At 38.8% G+C, this 14,615-nt stretch overlaps 1 protein-coding gene across 1 annotated transcript in view; it reads left to right on the forward strand.

Annotated features, from left to right (window-relative positions):
* Positions 1-14,615, forward strand: part of LOC127362371 (proteinase-activated receptor 1-like) — a 58,862-nt gene that overhangs the window by 21,484 nt on the left and 22,763 nt on the right. The window lies entirely within an intron of this gene.

Consider the following 14,615-nt stretch of genomic DNA (forward strand, 5'->3'; position numbering starts at 1 on the left):
CCCTCCAGCCTGGCTCTGCATCTCTTCCACCTGTTTCTCTGCAGCTCCTGCTTCTTTTTCTTTCCCCGCGGCACCGGCCCCCCCACCGGCCACCGCGGCCGACCGCCGCACCGCCGGAACGGGCCGGCGGTCGGCGAAAATCATCAGTGATGAACGGAGGAACGTTTGAAAGAGTGATCCTTGTAGCCGGCTGTATCAGCGGTATCACCGGCTCAAACATCCCATTCACCGTAATGCCCGTCTCCACCAACCTGTTCACCTGTTCCACCTTCTCCAGGAACAGGACCACCGCACTGTTCATCCGGGCAGCGGACTTCACAGAGCCGTGCCCGATGATTTCCCCCACGGCCAGTGCTACCTCCTCCACCCTGCACGGAGAGCCGGCTCCGGTTTTAATGCCGTGCTTCCGTGTCAGCCTGGAGAAAACGCTGCTGGACGCCATACCGGCGCCTCAGAGCGAGGCTGACAAACAACAAACAAACACTAAACTAACCAACAAACAACCAAACACCAACCAAAACAACACTAAACTAACACAACTACATTCACAAACACAACACAACGAAAATATACCGAAAGAAAGAAATAGAAAGAGAGAAAAACACTCAACTTCATCCAACTCTTCCACTCACACACAGAGAGAGAGAGAGAGAGACAGAGAGAGAGAGAGATGGAGAGAGAGACAGAGACAGAGAGAGAGAGAGAGAGAGAGATGGAGAGACAGAGAGAGAGAGAGAGAGAGAGTTATTCTTCAATCTTTATGGTTTGTTTAACACAGAGAACATCTGAACAGATCTTTAGGACTTCTTTCTCTTTGACCTCTCATACACATTTAATTTAGTTAGAACTAATGTTTGTTTATCCAAAACTGTCTGTTTCCAGTTTTGTTCAATCTTTTGTAAAAATGACAAACCAAACTACATATTATTTGTTATCTTGATTGAATATCAGTTTGATTTTGGTGTTTTAATGGTAGGTGTGCTAGTTGTTAGGATGTGATTCAGAGCAGGTATTGTGTGCTCAGCAATATGGATAAAGTCTTATATCACAGTATATGTAATTCTATATTTCAATTAAAAATCTGTTTCTAGACCAAAATGTGAATGTCTGCCTTTGACTGACTCACTGAATTAAAAGCTGATGAATGAAAATCTCTGTTGTCTACATGAACACTATATAGACACTTTATAAAGCAAAGTGCATTTCTGGAAGATAACTTGCTGGAAGCTTAAAGTGATGACTTGATGATGATAAATGGTATTAATTAGAATTTATTGACTCATACATGATTAATAATAAATATAAATAATAAAAACTGATGGGTCCACTGATCTCTTCCAATCTAACAGCTTATATTTTATGGTGGATCTCTGACTGTTCAGCCTTTACTGTGATAGAACAGAATCAACTGTGAACACTTTAGTGAAAATGTTTCTGTCAACCTGATGGATAAAAACCCATTCAACCTGTAACCTGGGTTTTTCTATTTGAAAAGGTTAAATCCTGTTCAATGGGACAAGTCTGCCACCTGCTGCTGTGATTGTGCATCAGTATTGGGTTTTAATATCAAAGGATTATTATGTATATTATTGATAATGCAGATCTGCTGTTATCACAAGCCTGACCAGCTCCGGGAGGTTGATGCACTGTGGCTGGGTACTTCCTGTCTGTGCTAGGGGCAGTTGACACCCGTGAGAGGGGATCACATTCACATATGTTAATGTTGGGGTGTGGAAGTAACTGTTGAAATGACCAACATTGGGAAATGTTGTTGCAGTTTACCGTATAATTCATTGACTGTACAGTGGCTTTGTAGAACTCTTTATATGGTTGAAAACAGCTTCCTGCTGCAACCAGAAATTACACTCATGAGACTGTCCCATTGACTGTATATATATGGACAGAGCTTCTGGGTCTGAAAAGTGAAGCCAATGCTGAAGTGTCTTAAAGCTGCATTCTATGTATTGTCCAGCAGGGGGAGCTCCACTGGTTGCAATATAAACTGATCCCATTCACTCTAATGGAGAATGAGCTCAGTAAACAGTTTCCTGATGAGTTTCTGGTCTCGGTCTCTAGTTTCAGTCTTCTTCCATACAGCATGATGTTCATTTAGTAACTGATGGTCCCATTGAGAGTAAAACAGACCATAAAGCAGGGTATGCTTTAGGGCGGGGCTACCTTGTGATTGACAGCTTATTGTCAGTGAGTCCGTCCAGCTCAACCAAACTCAGATCAAACTGTCAAACAGTGCTGATCAGATATGGATCCAGATTCTGTTGTTGACTGTTTCTCTCCTCAAATCTGTTCACAAACACATTTTACTGTTTATCTGGAATACCAGATCCTGTGTGAGCAGGAGAGACGCCATCGTTTTATAATACGAAACAGAACTATCTGCAGAACTTCGTAGACTTTTAATTTTGTAACATCCAAAATATCAGGAAAATCTTCATTTCAGCAACAAAATTAAAATATCCTTCATCTTCTAAATTAATTTTACTTATCGACCTAGTCAAAATTTCTCAAACTACGAAGTTAACTTTTGTCATCAGTATCAATCAGCTGGATATTCTGGTAATGAGTCCCTATGCTGCTGTGGGCGTCCACTGATTTGAAAGGTTTAAAGAAGCAGAAGCAGAGTTCAGCTCAGTTAGGAGGGAGGCAGAATATGATTCATACAATGTCATTAAACTGTGTAGTTTGTAATACACACTTCATATTAACTTTGAATATAAGTTCAATATAATGAAATAACTTTCCATGTAAATTCACAAAATATTGTTAATATTTTTCTGATATGTTATCTTTACTATCATATTAATGTATTTTATTTTAACCCCTGAAAAACATGTTAATACAGTTATTTTGTCCTGTAAACGATGTTATTAATGTTTGATGAACAAAAAGAGGATTATAATAAACTCTACACAGGTTTCATATTTCACACTTGGTGCCTACTTTGACACTGGTCTTATAAAATATTTCTTTTGTATATAATTTTTACGTCATTGTATATTTTTATTATCAGTGTCAATCTTTTGCTCATTGTGATTATCTGTATGAACAGAAGCTTACATGAACCTATGTACATATTTCTGTGCAGCCTGTTTGTAAATGAACTGTATGGTAGTACAGGGTTGTTTCCAATGCTTCTGGTTCAGATTCTCTCTGACATTCACACTGTTTCTGTTCCCTTTTGTTTCCTGCAGATTTTCTGTGTGTATATGTATGCAAGTGTAGAATTTGCCAACTTAGCCGTCATGTCTTATGACAGATATATTGCTATCTGTTATCCACTACAATATAACACGTATGACAGTCAACAACATTTATGGACTTATTAGCACTTGTCTTGTAGTTTTTGGTCCTGTTAGTTTAATTCTTTACACTTATATTAGGGTTCTTAAAATCTGTTTTTCTGGTTCCAAACAGACGAGACAGAAAGCTGTCAGTACCTGCACACCTCACCTTGCTTCTCTCCTCAACTTTTCTTTTGGGTCTTGTTTTGAAATATTACAGAATAGATTTAATATGAGCAATGTACCTAATATATTGCAAATTCTTTTATCATTGTACTGGCTCAGATGCCAGCCGCTCTTCAACCCTGTACTCTATGGACTGAAAATGATTAAAATATGTAGAGTTTGTAAAAGTTTGTTTGGTTGGAAAGTATAGAGCATCCAAAAGATCTGTCCAGTTTGACTTACAATAAAAAACAATAAATAGATGTTTCTGACTGCACTGAACTATGGTCAACTGTGCCAGTGTATATTTCATTATGGTGGCATATTGCTGCCTCTGCAACCCAGTCTTCTAGAAATAAGCTTTGTTTATCACTAAATTGTTTTCATATCATTTCGTTGTGGTGACAATATAACACACCTCTGTATTATTTTCAGAAATTATTTTAAACACTACATTTATGTAATAAGGTGGATGGCAGATGTACAAAGTGCAAGACTGTCACGCCACCTTCAACAGTTCGAAGATCATGATTTGTGTGAAATCTAATGTCACTGCTGACTTATGAATAATGTTGAAGTCACTGTAGTCTCTGCAAGTGGATAGTGCTGCAAGATTTCCTATTTTGGTGGAAAATAATTGAAATATGTTGTCAGTGAACATTTTACTGACAGGTTATCAACATTTTTGCAAGTTGCCAGACACATTAAGTAAGAACATTTCCGTATTATGTTAATAGAAAATGTAATTAGCCCTGTATTACATTAAACATGTATTTGCTGGGGGGGCTACAGCTCCCAAATCTGAAATTGTATTATTGGTCTGCCCAGTTACGTTCTGCAATGTTTTATTTCTCACTGGAGGCCCCTCCAACCTGGGTGAATATTGAGCAGGCATCAGTACCAAACCTCCCATTAAGGCTGTATATGTATTCTGCAGATCCAAAGAAGCTAAAAAGATTAACAGAGAACCCTTTCCTCAGAAACACTGTTGATGTCTGGTACAAAGCACATCAGCATATTGGAGACACTCCTTCCATCTCTCGTTTCTCCCCCATATGGGGCAATACATATTTCAAAGCAGGAAGGGCAGACGGTGGATTCAAAGTTCGGCCAGATAATGGTGTGCAAAAAATAGAGGACCTTTATATGGATGGTAATCTTCTTACATTCGATCAGCCAAGCATACTATATTCCTAGAAAACAAAAGTACCTGCAATTGAAACATTTTATTTTATCTAAACATAAGAATGTAGTAACTGAACCACCGCTATCACATCTTGAAGACCTTACGCTTCAGCATCTAGAGGGGAGGAAACAGATCTCTTTATTCTATACAGCTTTGATGTCATGTGATAAAGAGTCCACCATCGACAGGCTAGAGGCATGGAGACTGGATATTCAGGAAGACATACAAAAGGCTGATTGGGAAAGGCATGTTTTAAAGCCCAAAAACAATCTATCAGTACTAGAATGAAATTATTACAATAGAAATGGTCGATGAGAACATACATTACCCCGGTTAAGTTAAACCGATGGTCCCCTGATGTGCCAGACACGTGCATTAAGTGCTTGGAAGGAAAGGGTACTCTGTACCACTGCGTATGGGATTGCCCAAAAATAAAAAAATATTGGAAAGAAGTTGTTCTGACTTTATCTGAGATTGTTGGAGTGAAGGTACCTCACCAGGCGGGAATATGTATACTTGGTATATATCCCAAAAACTTTATTGTCAATCCTAAAGAGTTAACTTTAATTGACTTCGGACTCCTGCAGGCTAGGAGGGTGATTGCTCTGTCTTGGAAAAAAATGGATGTGCCCTCGATACATGTGTGGATAAAGGAGATGGCATATTGTATTGTGTTGGAAAGACTGACTTATATAACCAGGGGAAGGACTGCAGAGTTTGAGACTGTGTGGAAACCTTTAATAGAGTTTCTTAAACGTTAAAGTGCACAATCAACTTGAAACTGCTGTGTTGACATATGTTGTTGAGTGATTGTGTTTTACTTAGTTTAGTTAATTTGTTAAATGTGTGAAATATGTGAAATGTCTTGTGAAATTGTCACTGTTTATTTTATGGATGTTATTGTTTTGATTGTTGTCTATCTGTATAAGTGAAATATATATATATATAAAAGTTCAATAAAAATATATATTTTTATTTTCTGTTAGAAATTAGTTGTGTATAAATGTAAATTCTAGGAGACAGGGCTGACCATTGGGAGAAAAAGGCGACAAGCGACCATCCAAGGAGAGTGTCTTGCCCAGAGACACTTCAGCACCATTGCTACCAAACTGACACACTGAACTGTGTCTTATCAAACACAACTGCTTTACAATCCAGTTGAATGTTGAAGGAATAGAATGGTATTGGATTATCTACAGTAAGGTTAAATGGTCATAGCGTCCAGGTACATTAAGATACAATAAAACAGAAGACAACAGGTACATGTACACAGCTAAAGATGACTGAATGAAATGTAGGGTTATTTACTGAAAGTTATTTTATTATTCATCATTTAATGAATAATTAAGGTATTTTTAAGTTTTTTAAGTTTTAAGTTAATCTGTTATTTTGTTGAATGTGTCAATATTGTATTTCATAATTAAAAGATTAAGTCATTGTGTTTAAATCCCTGCATTTCGTCACATTCATTATGGTTTCTTGTCCCTCTTCGTAGACCGTATTAAATGAGTTGGGCAGTGGGTGGAGTTAAACGTTTAGTGGGTCGGTGCACCGTGCAACACTAGTATGTGATGAATGCCATTCTGCTGCATGAACTCATTGAACAGCTCGCTGGTGAATGTCGGGCCATTATCAGTGACCGGTTTGTCAGGCAACCTGCAAACACTTGCCTGAGTTTGTCGATGGTTGTCGGAGCTGTGATGTTGCTCATGATGTGGGCCTCTATCCATTTAGAGTGTGCATCCACCATTACAAGAAACATTTGCCCCATAACAGGACCAGTCCACATGCAGCCTAGACCAGGGGCGGTCTGGCCACTCCCATGGGTGCAAGGGAGCATGTTGAGGCATGTTCTGATTGGTTTGACACTGTGTGCATGATTTCACCTTGTTCTCCAGATCTTGATCCAGTCTCGGCCACCAGACATAGGATCTTGCAAGGCTTTTCATCCGAGATACACCTGGATGAGTCTCGTGTAATTCTTCCATGATCTGTGCACGGCCTGAGGGAGGCACGATGACCCTCGCAACCCAGAAGATGCAGCCATCCTGCAGACTCAGTTCTGTTTTGCGTTTAGCATAAGGCCACAACTCCTCTACTTCCACCACACTTGGCCAGCCCTGTAAAAGGAAAGTTTTGACTTGAGACAGGACTGGGTCCCTGTCTGTCCACTGCTTTATGCAGGATGCTTTTGCTGGTGTCTCTGCCAGCCTCTCCAATGAGAAAACAGTCTCTGGAGGTACATATGTAACGGCAGGTGTTTCAGGTAATGGTAGCCGACTCAGCGTATCAGCGTTTGCATTATCTTTACCCGCTCTGTACACAGTGTACTGGTAGGCTGACAGTGTGAGCGCCCAGCGCTGTATCCTGGCTGAGGCTAGCGGCGGGACGCACTTGGTCTCACTGAACAGGCTCATCAGTGGTCCGTATACATTTTAAATGCATGGCCATAGAGATACTGATGAAAGCGCTTGACAGCAAAAACAATGGCTAGGCCCTCTTTGTCCAGCTGCGAATATCCCCTCTCCGCTGCTGTCAGTGTACGTGACACAGAGCCGACCGGCTTCTCTAACCCATCTTCCATACCATGTGAAAGGACTGCCCCAACACCATATGGTGAAGCATCGCATGAAAGGGTTATCCCCTTATCTGGGTCATAGTGAGCTAGCGTCACTGAATGGAGGAGCTCTTTCACTTCCTTAAAAGCTCCCTCCTGCTCCTCACACCACTGCCACTTAGTGTCGTTGTGAAGCAGCTTGTACAGTGGGGCCAAAACCTTTGAGAGGTCAGGCAGGAATTTGCCATAATAATTCACCATGCCCAAAAATGATCTAAGTTCAGTGACACACTTGGGGCTCAGGGCCTCCTAAATAGCTCTCACTTTATCTTCCACTGGACAGAGCCCCTCTGCTGTGATCTTGTGTCCCAGGTAGGTCACACTTGGTGCTAGGAACACACATTTGCTGCGCTTTAATTGCTACTGTACTTGTGCATATTGATTGTAACATACTCCTTTGAATCCTCATCAAGTAGCAGCTGTTGGTACGACTGGCTCATGTCAAGCTTCGTGAATAGCTTACGTCCTGCCAGGGTCGCAAACAGGTCATCTGTACCCCTCCCTGTCCCCCCATCACTGTACCCCTCCCTGTCCCCCCATCACTGTACCCCTCCCTGTCCCCCCATCACTGTACCCTCCCTGTCCCCCCCCATCACTGTACCCCTCCCTGTCCCCCCATCACTGTACCCTCCCTGTCCCCCCCATCACTGTACCCTCCCTGTCCCCCCATCACTGTACCCTCCCTGTCCCCCCATCACTGTACCCTCCCTGTCCCAGTGAAGAAGGTGAGCAACGTTGTGTTCAATGACAGGCCAGTTAGCATCATAGTTTTGAGAGGATGATGTTAATTTATTTTGATTGAAAAGTTAATATATATTTTAGTTTATTCGTTTTTCTTTTTTTAAATCTTTTATTAACAATTATAATAATAATTAATAATAATAATTAATTTCATTAAGAGAAGTTGAAATTTTACAATAAAAATTAAAAAAATACATTGAGACTGTAAAAGATGGCCTTTAGCACCTTTTCTATGGTTGCTTTTAATCTTTCATCAAATAGTGAACTGCATACTGTATGCAGACTGCATGCATGTACAAATCACCAGCAGTAAATATTGTGCTAGTACTCGTATTGAACTACAAGAAGCAAGACAGTTGCAAGCCTTTAATTAGAGTTATGTAAAGCTTTTGATGGGGCAGTTAGGTCCTAGAGATGTGGTGACAACAGCTGCGCAGAGGGGGCCCAATTTGATTTTTTTGTCATGGGGCCCAGAATTCCTGGCGGCGCCCCTGTTTGTAACATATTATTTTACACCACATATTTTCATATTAAAGGAGGAGGAGAAGAACAGGGAGAGTCCATAAGGGATGAGAGGGAATCGACTAGTGAAAGGAATGAAGAGACAGAGCGAGTGCAACATAGAGACCACCAAGCCAAAGCAGCAGGGACAGAAGAGAGCTGTTCAGACTTAGGGGATAAGGACACTGGTCCTAAACAGTTAAAGCTGTCTCAATACCCTCATACTCAGTTTGACACACAAAAAAGAGCCTTTCAATGTTCAATGACAATGAAGTTGAATCTAATCTAATCTAATCTAATCTAATGACTGTTGATACAAAAGGAGGCACATGGAGTTAACGGTCAGGAAAACCAGCTGAGTGAGGAAGGTTTTGTGTTTGTTACAGTTACTGTCTGTGTGAACTGTCACAATAGAGCTGGTGGTTTGTTTTTGTGTGAAAAAAGGGTGGGGGGTGGCAGTGGGGCTCATTGCTAAAGCTCTGACCCTAGAATCGCCCCTGGTGTACAGTATACTGCAGTCCAACCAGTTACCAGTTTAGTTCCTCCTTTGTTTCCCTTAAATTCAAATTCAAACAAATCTGACTGTGTACAGCAGCCTATAAATAACATGCAAAAGACAGATGGGTTTTGAATAACAAAAATGAGGTGAACAAAGAAGAATGTAAAAGAGAATCAGTATGAAATGGGTGCATAAGAAGGTCGTAGTGCTGTTTAGAGACGTTATGATGACAGCTGAGATATGCTAAAGAGTTGTGTGTGACAATGTGATTACTGATGGAAAGTCTCCCAGCAGGATAGAGTTATGTAACCCAAGACAGGTTACAGTCAGTTAATGATCCAGTTAATGATGTTTCACTGAAATGAGAACATGAATCATGGTTCCTCAGTTCTAAACATGTTTGTTTAAATAAGTTATATGTAGTCAGCATTGTGGGGAAACAGCTAGCCTGGCTCTGTCCAAAGGAAAGTGTCCCAGCAGCGTCTGGCTGGTCCATCACTCTTTAACTGCAGAAGTTCTTTTTTCACTTTCTTAAAGGTGGAGTCAGTTATTGTGGAGAAAGATAGTTGATTGTTCCCAGAATAACTTGCAACCATATATTTCCCAATGAAATGTAGTGGAGTATCTAAAAATAAAGTAACATAAAAATACTCAGTTACTAAGTTCAAGTACCTCAAAACCCAGCTGGGAGGAGGCCACAGGACAGATCGAGGACCAGGTGGAGAGATTATATCTCCACACTGGCCTGGGAATGCTTCGGGATCCCCCAGTCAGAGTTGGTCAATGTGGCCAGGGAAAGGGAAGTTTGGGGTCCTCTGATGGACTTGCTACCCCCGCAACCTGATCCCATAAGCGAATGAAGATGAGATCAGAAACGGGATGAGGTATATAGGCAGTGCAACAGAGTGCAGTGACTAAATCTAATTTGTTACATTTATACGTATTTCTTATTGTTTCATGTGTAAAAGTTGAAATTGATGAGTAATTAAGAATTTAAGTATTATTGTGAGACATGACACATTTATTTTAATTAGCACAGTTATACCTTGTCCTGTGTAGTGTGCATGGTTTACGTTTTGGTTGGACTTTTTAGTTGCGACAATTTTTTTTTCCTCTAAGAGAGAGCAAGACTAAACTAAATGTTCCTTTAAGCTTTAACTTCCAGTCAATTAACAGAGTTTAACATACTAATGTGAGTTGGATTGTGCTGATGTGTCTTGTGGCTGTGAGGCTGAGTTATATGGTTCAATTCTTTATGTGGAGATTTCCCTTGAGACAACATCATTAATATTATTTTATTATTAGATGGTTTCATTAGTTTGCGGATGTAGAGCAAGATATTGAACCCCAAACTGCTCCTGATCCTGTGCATTGTTGGAAACACTAGAAAGGCACTATATAAGTGTAGTCCATTTACTATTTAATGTTAGCTAGCTCAGTAGAATAGTTCCTACATAATAAAGTAATAAAAAGTTATAATATAATACAAACATAACAAGGTCTGTGGATTATCTTTAGTAACGGGGTCATGATTTCTGGAAAGAGACACATGTTGAGTTCTTCAGTTGTATTGATTTGGAGCTTTGAGCTCCACAAGCAGAGCCCCGTCTGGTTCTATTTACTGGAGAGAAGGCAGACATCTCTACACAACTCAGCAACTTACACCAAAACAATGAAGGTGGATAAATAAATCTGCAGGTGAGCCGGAAAATATGTATTATGATTTGTCCATTTAAATTTACTTGCAGGTTGTATTCAGAGTACCCTTGAAAAAGAAGAAGACTAATTTGACATTGTTGAGAGTGCAGCACGGTTTATAGCACGAATAGCAATGACAACAATCTGAGATTACTCACATTAGACTGTGTGGATGCAGAGGAGAAATATAATATACAAGAACTGTAAATGTAGTGGTAGGTGTACAGCAGGGCCGGCCCAAGCCTCCATGGGGCCCTAAGCAAAATTGGATTTTGGGGCCCTCTGTTACTGCCATGTGTCTTTTTGGGAATGTGAATGTGTCCTTTATAGGCAGTGGCCCTCTTAATACCTGTTCAGTCCTTTCTCAACTGGCGGAGCTGCTGATCCCTGCTCCAAACTGGATGCTGAAGAAGACACATCAATCTCCATGACCAAAGATGAAGGACCTATAGGGAAATTAAAATAATATTTTTGGACAAAATTATTCATCTCAGAATATTCTGCAGTGCACTGATCAGTTATAAAGGTTGTTTTGTTGTTAACTTACCAGGTAGAGCTGAGGTTGCAGAGAGGACAGTGGGCACAGTGGATGGAGCAGAGGATAGAGATGGACCTGAGATGAAAAACATGTCCATTGTCATATGATTATATCTTATATTAGTATATCTTAATGAGATCATTTGACTAGAAATTAAACATATATGGTGACAGTGTTTGATCACCTGATTCATCAGCCTTGGCTGCTCCTGAGGAGGTGGGTTGCCCCTGGGCTGAGTCAGTGCCTCCTCCAAAACAGTGCTCGAGGGGAAGTTTCATATAACGTATTAGCATAATAGGGAGTTGATGTAAAAGGAATATGTTTATTTACTCACATAAATTACTGTGCTCTGCAGCAAACAATAGCAACATACCTCAAACTATAAGTTAACTAAATGAATTCATTAATGTAAAACCATATTGCTAGCAAACGTCACCGCGTTTGTAATTAACGTTGGTTATCAAACATTTGCTATCAAACATTGTTTTGATGCCAAAAAGGGACCCAGAATAATATAAATACACTGAGAATCAACTTATTCAAAGTATTACACAAACACAACAGTTAGTTTGAATAGTAAGTTATCTAACCCATATAATCCTATATAATCCTATTTTACCTATATAATCCTATATAATCCTATCTAACCCATATAATCCTATATAATCCTATCTAACCCATATAATCCTATTTTACCTATATAATCCTATATAATCCTATCTAACCTATATAATCCTATATAATCCTATCTAACCTATATAATCCTATTTTACCTATATAATCCTATATAATCCTATCTAACCTATATAATCCTATTTTACCTATATAATCCTATATAATCCTATCTAACCTATATAATCCTATTTTACCTATATAATCCTATATAATCCTTTCTAACCTATATAATCCTATATAATCCTATCTAACCTATATAATCCTATTTTACCTATATAATCCTATATAATCCTTTCTAACCTATATAATCCTATATAATCCTTTCTAACCTATATAATCCTATTTTACCTATATAATCCTATATAATCCTTTCTAACCTATATAATCCTATATAATCCTTTCTAACCTATATAATCCTATATAATCCTATCTAACCTATATAATCCTATCTAACCTATATAATCCTATCTAACCTATATAATCCTATATAATCCTTTCTAACCTATATAATCCTATATAATCCTTTCTAACCTATATAATCCTATATAATCCTATTTTACCCATATAATCCTATATAATCCTTTCTAACCTATATAATCCTATCTAACCTATATAATCCTATATAATCCTTTCTAACCTATATAATCCTATCTAACCTATATAATCCTATATAATCCTATCTAACCTATATAATCCTATATAATCCTATCTAACCTATATAATCCTTTCTAACCTATATAATCCTATGTAACCTATATAATCCTATATAATCCTATCTAACCGACCCATAAGTAGTAAGACGTTTTGAACTAATGTTAGCTAGCAAATTTGCTATTATAGGCTAATGTATTTGGAACAAAATATCAACAATAATTAGGGACTTTAACAATTTCAGGGAACTTTTCAAAATCTCCTTGACACCAAATGTTACATTAGCAAGACATACCTTTATGTTGTCGTTGTTTCTCTCTTCCTCTTCCTTCCTCTTCCTCTTCCTGCCCCTGAAGGTAACATTAGGTCCTTTATTGTGACATCATTCACCTGCTCCTAGCTCCTGGATGCTCAGTGCACACGGCACTGTACGGTTGGAGCTCTGCACACGTTACTAACGGAGCTCTGACCGTTGGAGCAGAGAGTCAGTAGGAAACTACACTCTGTTATCTGTTATCTGTTATCATATTGTTGTTGGGTTTTTATGTACAACAATGTACATTTGATAATATATGAATCATCATCACTCACACATGGAAAAAAATAATTCATTACTTTTTTCTTTTTTAAGTTAATTGCTCTTGGGGGCCCCCTAGTGGTCACGGGGCCCTAAGCAGCTGCTTAGTTCGCTTATGCCTTGGGCCGGCCCTGGTGTACAGTATACTGCAGTTCAACCAGTTACCAGTTTTACCAGTTTAGTTCCTCCTTTGTTTCCCTTGAATTCAAATTCAAACAAATCTGACTGTGTACAGCAGCCTATAAATAACATGCAAAAGACAGATGGGTTTTGAATAACAAAAATGAGGTGAACAAAGAAGAATGTAAAAGAGAATCAGAATGAAATGGGTGCATAAGAAGGTCGTAGTGCTGTTTAGAGACGTTATGATGACAGCTGAGATATGCTAAAGAGTTGTGTGTGACAATGTGATTACTGATGGAAAGTCTCCCAGCAGGATAGAGTTATGTAACCCAAGACAGGTTACAGTCAGTTAATGTTAAAAATAAAGACTTTATTCTGCCCTACAAAGACAAACTGCAGTAACTACACTAACAATGAAAATGGCTTCAAAGGTTTTTGACCATCCAGCCAAATGTGTTTTAGGTAGAACGGTGGTTATGTTCTTATTAAATATGTGTTCTCTAAGTGCAACAGAGTGCAGTAACTACAGCCTGAGTGACTAAATCTAATGTATTACATTAATACGTATTTCTTATTGTTTCATGTGTAAACAGTAGAAATGGATGAGTAAGAATTTTGTGAGATTAACAATAATATATGAACTATTATCACAATCTGCTCCAATGAGCTCAGCTAATAATCCACAGATGGAGTCGGATTTCGAGGTGGAGAACATGAAGATTCCCTTTGTTTTAATTCCCACATTATCCTGAAATTGTCCAGAATTCAGATTTACAGACACTGAAGCCGCAGTAACTGCAGCCGAAGCTCAGAGACAGCGAGGGAGAGCAGTGACTGCAGTTTAATTATTAGATGGTTTCATTAGTTGGTAGTTATGTATGTACATCACTCAGTCTACACTTCTTTACTCTTACACCAATAAGTATCCTGTTGCTCATAATTATAATATATTCTGATTAGTGTATTGTCAGAAGCTTGTCTGTGTGTATGTTCTGGTCTTTGTCCAGTAGATTTTTTTATTAAGATGTAAATTGTTCTGATGCATTGTCACAATGTAAAGCTGTTTAGCTGCTACAATGCTGTAGCTTATGGGGATCCTAATAAACTAAACTCCATCCATTATTGTCTTATATCAAAGAAGCAAACATATTATTTCTGAATCAACTGTGCTCTTCCCAACTAAGGTACTTTTGAAAAGATATGCCAATCTCAGGAATTTTTGTGTAGTTTAAACTTAAACTTGGCAATTGATCAGATATGAATAAAAACACAATAAAAGGGTTGAAAGTATCTGATGCAATATAAAAATAAAAAAGGTAAAACAAACTGTTAAACTGATTCATAT

The sequence above is a fragment of the Dicentrarchus labrax genome, unplaced genomic scaffold (assembly GCF_905237075.1).
Source record: "Dicentrarchus labrax unplaced genomic scaffold, dlabrax2021, whole genome shotgun sequence".
NCBI classification, from domain to species: Eukaryota; Metazoa; Chordata; class Actinopteri; family Moronidae; genus Dicentrarchus; species Dicentrarchus labrax.